Genomic DNA, 8300 nt, shown 5'->3' with positions numbered 1-8300 from the left:
TTTTAAATAGGAATTTATTATTTTAAAATTCAGAATATCCACATCAATTCTTTTTTTTTTTTTTCCCCCAGTCCTGGGGCTTGAACATAAGGCCTGAGCACTGTCACTGAGCTCAAGACTAGCACTCTACCACTTGCATCACAGATCTACTCCCAGCTTTTTCTGAGTTCAAGCCCCAAGATAGCCAAAGAAGAAAAAGAGAGAAAAAAGAAAGGATAAACGGAGACCATTGTGGTCTCAATGTGGGCATTACCCACATTGTAGGAATTCCAGGTGGAGAAATAGGAGGAAGAGCAGTGATTGGATAGTGATGGACAGTGATTTCTATATGAAATCACTTACCCATTGTAATGTAGAAATCACAATATGATGACCTAGAATTCTACATAGAGAAATTAACATATATGTGGAAAAATACTTTAATAATAAAGTAAGTTTATTAGATGTAACTGTCTGGTTGAGGAATTAATATCCCCATGATTATACCATTGAAACCTGCAAAATGCTAGTGTAATTTATGTAGAAGTAGCTTTGTATTATGTATTTAGAATTATGCCATTGTTATGCCCAGATTTCGCGGTCCCCAAAGACCACCAAAGAGCCGAAAGCTGCTGTAATCACATGAGAGTCTTTATTGCAAGCTCCAGTCTGGGCTCATGATAGTCACCCACACAGCAGGGTCTGAATCGAGAGCCCCGACCCTTCATTCATCAGGGTTATTATAGGGCTTGGGGGAACATTCCATGCGTCACATCATCACACAGCAAATCATGTCACACCGCGGGAAAATCATAAAATAATCCTTAAGAATAATTGGCCTAATCAATGGCGGGAACGGGCCTGGTGAAGGTGATTGGCTAGCTTATGGGGTTCAAAAATGATTGGTTTAGACAAATGATCTGGGTCGAAAGGGTGTCACCCAAGTCATCCTTAACTGGAGGGGAACATCTGGAACTTCAGGTATTTCCTGTTATTTCTTGATTACTGGTTATTATGAGAGTTTTCGCTGCCCAAAGAAGTCATTGACACTTTCTTGATTACTTGGTAATTATGAGAGGTTCACTGCCTAAAGGGGTTATTGACTCTTCTGGAATCTCTGCACTTCTGTATTTTGTCATAGGGGCAGGTTTACAGCCTTAAGTCACACCTGTTAGGAGTGGGCCTTATTTCTCAGAAGTGGCTACTCTCATTTATGAGGGACACATTAACCATGTTTCAGGAACAAAACACACTGGCCATACTTCAATATCTTTCCTTTGTGTCACAATGGCTAAAGCATTCTAACTTTTTTTTTCTTTCAGATTTTTTTAAATTTTTATTTTCAAACTGATGTACAGAGAGGATACAGTTTCATACCTTAGGCATTGGATACATTTCTTTTACTGTTTGTTACCTCCTCCCTCATTCCCCCCTCCTCCCTCCCCCTTTCCCTTTCCCCCCCAAGAGTTGTTCAGTTCAATTACACCGAACAGTTTTGCAAGTATTGCTTTTGTAGTCGTTTGTCTTTTTTACCCCGTGTCTCTCGATTTAAAGCATTCGAACTTTGACCTCTGGTCAAATGAAGTCTCTCTGGATACCTTGATTATTTTAGATTGTATTTTGTTCAGGCTCTTTACATTGACATGTTCTGCAGTTATTCCAGGAAGCTTCAGGGCCAGGTCAGGCCCAAGCTACAATATGAGGAGCAACGGCTGCTCAGGTTCTTCGTCATAAATGCTACAATTAATGTTTTTAAGCAGTAGAACTACATTTAGTGTCTAAAGTTTTTAATTGGTTTAACAGTTTGGGTCCCTTTTATTCTTCTTCTCTTGGCAATAGTAGGTTTGAATTAGGGCTTCTTACTTGCTTGGTGGTGGTCTATTACTTGAGCTATGAATCCACTACTGTTTTTTGTTCTGATTTTTTTGACATAGGTCTTCATCTTCTTTTTTCCTCCTGTGCTGGCCTGTTCTGTAGTATTTGTGTTTACACTTTCTACTATAGCTGGCAGGACAGATGTGCTGCCATCCCCAGCTTTTTCTGTTGAGATGTGGTCTCATGAACTTTTAGCCAGGATTTAGGATCAAACTTCAATCCTCCTCATCTAAGCTTTTGAGTAGCTGGGATTATAGCCGTTACCCACAGTCAATCACTGCTCATTTCCCCCACAGTACTGGAGTTTGAATAGAGGGCAGTTTGCTTGTTTGGTAGGACTGTTCTGCATGAGTCATGCCTCTAGACTTGGTTTTCTTTTTCTGTTTGTTTTAGGACAGGGTCTCATTTCCTGCCAAGATGACTATTTACCCAACTCATGTTCCTAGAGTGGCAGGCATTCCACTGTAGCCAGAATCTGTCTGTGAGATGAAGTCTTACAGAATTCTCTGTCTAGGTTGGCCTGGACCCTGGTCCTCCCAGTCTTAACCTTCCGACCTTATTTTAGGATGACTGACTGGTGTGTTATACTGCACCCACTTTGGGATTGAGAACAGGAGGGTCTTGTGAATTCTTGTCCCCCGGCTGGCCTTGGACTATATTCTTCTCATTCTCAACCTTCCTAGTAGCTAGGCTTACAGGCATGAGCCACAGATACCTGGTTCTGCTCTTCTTCTGCAGTTTTTCAGGTTATTTTGGTGATTACATGTAATCAAGTCCATGGCCAAGGCAAGCTATATAAATATAACAACTTTTTCAGTTCTAGTTTCATTCCTGAGTTTCTATGTTTTAAATTAAACTGTCTGTGGGGTCTATAACTGTCATCAACAAATACTTCAAGTTCAAATTAAACCTCGGATTTCTCCCTTGTATCTATCTGAAACCCAATCCTACTAGTCTTCACACATTGGTGATACTTCCTTTCACATCTCTTTCATTTCTAATTTTTGTCTTAATACCATATCAAATCCCCTTGTACTTGAGTTCATTCAATGCTGCTATCATAGAATTCCCAAGACAAGGAAGTTATAAGCATTAAAATGTATTTTTATAGTTCTAGTTTCTTGTAAGATCACAATGGCATCTGGTATTTCCATGTATAGTGTGCCCATCTGTTTCAATATTCTTGTCCTGAGGTTTTATAAACATCAGTATTTCTCTATTATTTTTAAAGAGTAAACTTCTGTTTTACTTTTTCTTCAAACTATTTCCCCAGCAGCTGTTTTTCCAGCACAAGGAAAGGCTGGATGTCAGAACAGTGAGAGCTGTGAACAGAAGCAGGTGCCCTAACTTTGGAAAGTCTGTGGGAGCACACACCCAGGAAGGCAGCTGCACACATCACAGCAAGAAGTGAAAGTCTTAAGGTCCCAGGCCATGCAGGCTGCCAGGCCATGCAATTGCTCTGGCCTGTGAAGTGTATATTTCCCCATGGAAAAGTGTGTTATGATAGCTCTGCAGGAACCAGGGATTAGCTGTCGGCTAAGGTTCTAGTCGGCTCTAAGGTTATTTTAAAATCAGAGTTCATGTTTCGTTAGAAAGAAAGCTAATGATTTCTGGGAAGTGGCCCTGCTGAATCCTTAGCTCCTCATTGCTTTCAGTTTCAATCTGACTCACCTCCAGAAAAGGCCATTACATTAGCCAGGCTTGTTTTCCTGGCTGGGAGAATCCTAATAGACTTGTTTACAATTCTCTGCAGTTGGGACAAAGTAACATGGAAGCATCCTATGTTACCTCTAACATCTTTTTTTGTTGCTTTTCCAGAGCAGGTTGGAACACTCCTCATTTTAATTCTTTCTGTAAGTGATTGTAGGTTGGCTGATGGCACAACCTCTAGTTTAGCTATCCTTACCTCATTCTTTGTAGTGGACAAAGTGGTCAAACAAATTTGTATTATATCACAGTTTTCTCAAAGTCTTCAAAGCTTTTACCTCACTTAGGTAAAGTTTAGTCTGCATAGCTTGGGCTTCAGTGGCTTCTGAGCTTGGCTTTTGCCTGATCTTGGTCAGCCCAGGCTACTTCTGCTTTCCCAATGGACCTTCATTCAGAAGCAAGGTGCCAAACTATCCCCCAACCCCCAATGTTGGACACACTTTCCCTAGTCATCACTTTCCTCATTTCTTTTTTTCTCTTCCTTTCCTCCTTCCCTCCTTCCTCTCTTCCTTTCTTGTCCTCCCTCCCTCCCTTCCTTTCTTCTTTCCTTCCTTCCTTCCTTCCTTTCGTTTTCCCTTTTTCTCTGATTCACTCTCTCTTCTCTCTTTCGGTGTCTCTCTCTGTCTCTGTCTCTCTCTGTCTCTGTCTCTGTCTCTCTGTATCTCTCTCTCTCTCTTTCCTTTGTTTCTTTTTGTGTGTTGGTTCTAGTACCTGAACTCATTAGTGGCCACTGTCCCTGAGCTTTTGTACTCAAGGTTAGCATTCTTCCACTTGAACCACGCTCCACTTTTGTGGTTAATTAGACATAAGAGTTTCAGGGGCCTTCCTTCAAGGGCTGGATTTGAACAATGATCCTTAGATCGCAGCTTCCTGAGTAGGCTGAATTACAGACCTGAGTTACCAGGGCCCAACCTCATTTTATTTGTTGCGAAACTGTACTTATTAAAAATTCATCTTAATTTTCTTTCCTTAGGCAAGTATTTCTGGCCATTTAGGAAATCATTATTGTATATTCTTAAGTCATTGTGTGCTGTTCACTTATTATGTTTAAATTTGTTGGTAAGACTGAATAAGGGCTTACTTATGAACTAAAAATAATAATGCGAGACCTACAACTATCTTATTAATCACAGTATCCTTAATGCCTTCCCTGGTGTTCTGCACATAGTGGTCAATACATATTAATTACAGGAATGGCTCAATGCATTCATGTTTAAGAGTTTGGACCTTTTTTTTCAGTAAGCACATATGAATTTAGTTCTTTAACTTTGTCAGCAAATACAGAAAATTTGCTCTATAATGCTCTAAACATGTCATCAGAAATGCAAGCTCCTGTGATTGTTATTGTCATCACTGTCACATTTTTATGTCAGTTTTCCATTGATAGGTCTACAAGTTACAAGAAATCTTGAACATGTATATATGTACATATATACATATATATACATATATATTCACAGAGGCATTATGCTCAGGGTTTTAATAAACTTCTTCCATATTTTAGCAATGGAGTTAAATATTATCCTATCATAAATTTTTTCCATGTTTTATTTCTTTTTTCCCTGCTTTCCCTCACCCTCAGCTCCTAGAACACAGATATATTTACAAGAGAATTCTGATTCTAAAAATGTTTTGAACTGAATGAGATGAAAATTTTGTCATCACGGGCTGAGGATATGGCCTAGTGGCAAGAGTGCTTGCCTTGTATACATGAAGCCCTGGGTTCAATTCCCCAGCACCACATATATAGAAAACGGCCAGAAGTGGCGCTGTGGCTCAAGTGGCAGAGCGCTGGTCTTGAGCAAAAGGAAGTCAGGGACAGTGCTCAGGCCCTGAGTTCAAGGCCCAGGACTGGCCAAAAAAAAAAAAAAAGGGGGGGGGGGTAGAGTGCCAGCCTTGAGCAAAAGAAGCTCAGGAACAGTGCCAGGCCCTGAGCTCAAGCCCCAGGACTGGCAAAAAAAAAAATTGTCATCATAATTAATCAAATACGTTAAGCAAACAGGGCAGTCATCCTCACCCATCATTATTGTTAGTTTTCTAGGGCTGCCGTAACAAAGTACTGCACCTCTCCCTTAGCTTCTCAAGTAGCACAAACTTCTTATATGCAAATTTTATTCTTCCATCACAACATCCTCAAAGTATTACATTGTCTCAGCGTCACCCTACTCCCAAACCTTCATTAAGTCTCACGTAGACCAGGTATGAGTAAGAGTCCACATATGGTTTGTCATGTGGAGACATCCCTCTGATGTGCCGAACTTAAGAAACCAAGAATAAGTTACCGAGGCATCAGATAATGATGCCTCATTTCAAGAAGGGGAAACACAAAAGAACACAGGTTTATGTCCCAGGCAAGTCAGCAGCCTAACATGACAAATTCCATTCTATTTTGACTTGAAAACATAGAGGGAAACTATGACTAAAAAGGGAGTAAAAATATTATCATGACATCGTCACCAGTGAGGATTCCCTGTGGTAGGAATAAACTGAATCAACTATGAAGTTGTATTTTCTCTTTCTTATTTTATTACCAGCCACTCCTGGTAAACGTGTAGAAGGTGTTTTGCTAGTATTTACTTCTTTTTTATTTTGGGAGCTTTTTTCCCTACCCTTCACCACAATAACAATTTGATTTTACTTCAAAAGCAGCATGGGAAGTGATAAGATGGGTACATCTTTCTTAACGGGATCTTTAAGCCCTCTGTAGAGAATGGCTGAGTAATGACAAAAGATAAACCAAGGGATAATGTTGGGATGTATGTATGACTTTTTAACACCAAAAAAGATAGTGATGTAATAAAGCAAATTTGACATCTAAAAAAAACAACAAACTTAGTTTAGCTGGTTGAAAGCATTCGTGAGCCACACAACCTAAAATCTTTTCAAAAACTGTTGTTCAGCCTCACCCTTAACAGCTTTTTCTAGAGCACACTATCTAGGTAAGCTAAAAACCTTTCAGATCCCTTTTGTGCTATCTTCTTTTTAAACTATTCTTTCTGCAGGTTCTCTGTCTTTTCCCACTAAGAAGAAAACAGTCTAAACCTTCTAAGTTTCCTCAGAAATCTTCTGATTTCAAGATCTAATCTATCTTTTATAATGTTTAATTTTCTTCAACTATACAATACATGGGCACATTTCTGTGTATAACAAACTTTTATCTTTCTTCCAATTTATAGATTACTAATTTATATGGTTATTTTAAGCTTTTAAAAATTTAATCTCAGTTCTTAAATTCTTTTCCTTTTATTAGCTTTGAGTTAATTTTACTTTATATTTATTGAGTCTTATGGTGTATATTTTGATTATTGATTTGAGACTTGTTAAGAAATAAATGTTACTCTAGCTTAAAATTTCCTTTATATCTTGCTGCTTGCTGTCTAAAAAGTTTGATGTTATGTTTTTGTTTTCCAATTTCCCTGGGAATTTCTCCTACAGCTGTGTTCTCTTTTGGAGTCTTTTGTCAATTTTTTGTGTCAATTTTCCAGCGGTGAGTCTGTTTTTTATTTAACTATGCTCAGAGAAAGTCTTTTGCTTGACTTGAAATTCAGAAAATCATTGCCATTCAGAAAACCACTGGTATAGCTGTTAGCATTTCCCCAGCCTTAGGTCCTCAGCTCTTCCCATTTGCCCCCAGATCCATCCACACCTAAACTCCCTACCCTAGAACTATAATGGGCCACTTCTACTCACCATTGAGACCTACCTACTTCCCCTTTAGCGGCAGAGAAGCTGCCACCTGGATAAGGTGCAGCTAACATGTTGCTAACATTGTTGTCATAATGGCTAAAGCATTCTAACTTTAACTGACCTCTGGTCAAATGAAGTCTCTCTGGCTACCTTGATTATTTTAGACTGCATTTTATTCAGGCTCTTTACATTGACATGTTCTGCAGTTATTCCAGGAAGCTTCAGGGCCCAGTCAGGCCCAAGCTACAATATGGAGGTGCAACGGCTGCTCAGGTTCTTCAGTGGTTACATAGCTGATGTAAGGATGAGAAGTATATATAGGGGCCAGTTAGTTTTCTTAAGACTACCAGGATGATTGGCTGCAGCTGGGTCTGGGAGACAGTGTCAGTGCATTCAGTGTGTCCTCCAGGTTCTTTCCCCAGCCAGTTGAAGACTAGTTCCATTCTTTACTAAAGGCTGGCTGTGATCTCCTGAGTGCAGTGCTAATGGCAGCATCTTTGATTACCTTGGCCTCCTCATGATCTCAAATAATGTCCCCTAATTTCTGGAAAGTCATTCTGGGAATTCCTGGCTAGGCATTAGGTTCATTGATCACTTCCTGCAAACATGACTTTTTTGCTTCTTTCACTAGTTCTGTGCTCCCTACTTTAGTGATTTTTGTGTTGCCACATGTGTGGCATAAAAAATCCAAGGAGTTGTGTTGGTTATGCATTTAGAATGTCATTGGGAAAAGCACATGGATCCTCAAGCCAATGAAAAGATCAATAAGAATGAGGAAGAACTGGCCACTGGTGACTCAGACCTGTAATCCTAGCTACTCAGGAGGCTGAGATATGAGTATAGTGGTCAAAGCCAGTCTGGGCAGAAAAGTCCGTGAGAATCTTATCTCCTCTTTACCACCAGAAAGCCAGAAGTGACGCAGTGGCTTATGTGGTAGAGTGCTAGCCTTGAGCTGAAGAGCTTAGGGACAGAGCCTAGGCCCAGAGTTCAAGCTCACAGCTGACAAAAAAAAAAAAAAAAAAGAGAGGGAGGAAACTATTTAAAACCTCTAT

This window comes from Perognathus longimembris, chromosome 7 (genome assembly GCF_023159225.1).
Source record: "Perognathus longimembris pacificus isolate PPM17 chromosome 7, ASM2315922v1, whole genome shotgun sequence".
NCBI lineage: Eukaryota > Metazoa > Chordata > Mammalia > Rodentia > Heteromyidae > Perognathus > Perognathus longimembris.
Note: the sequence above shows the minus strand (reverse complement) of the source record.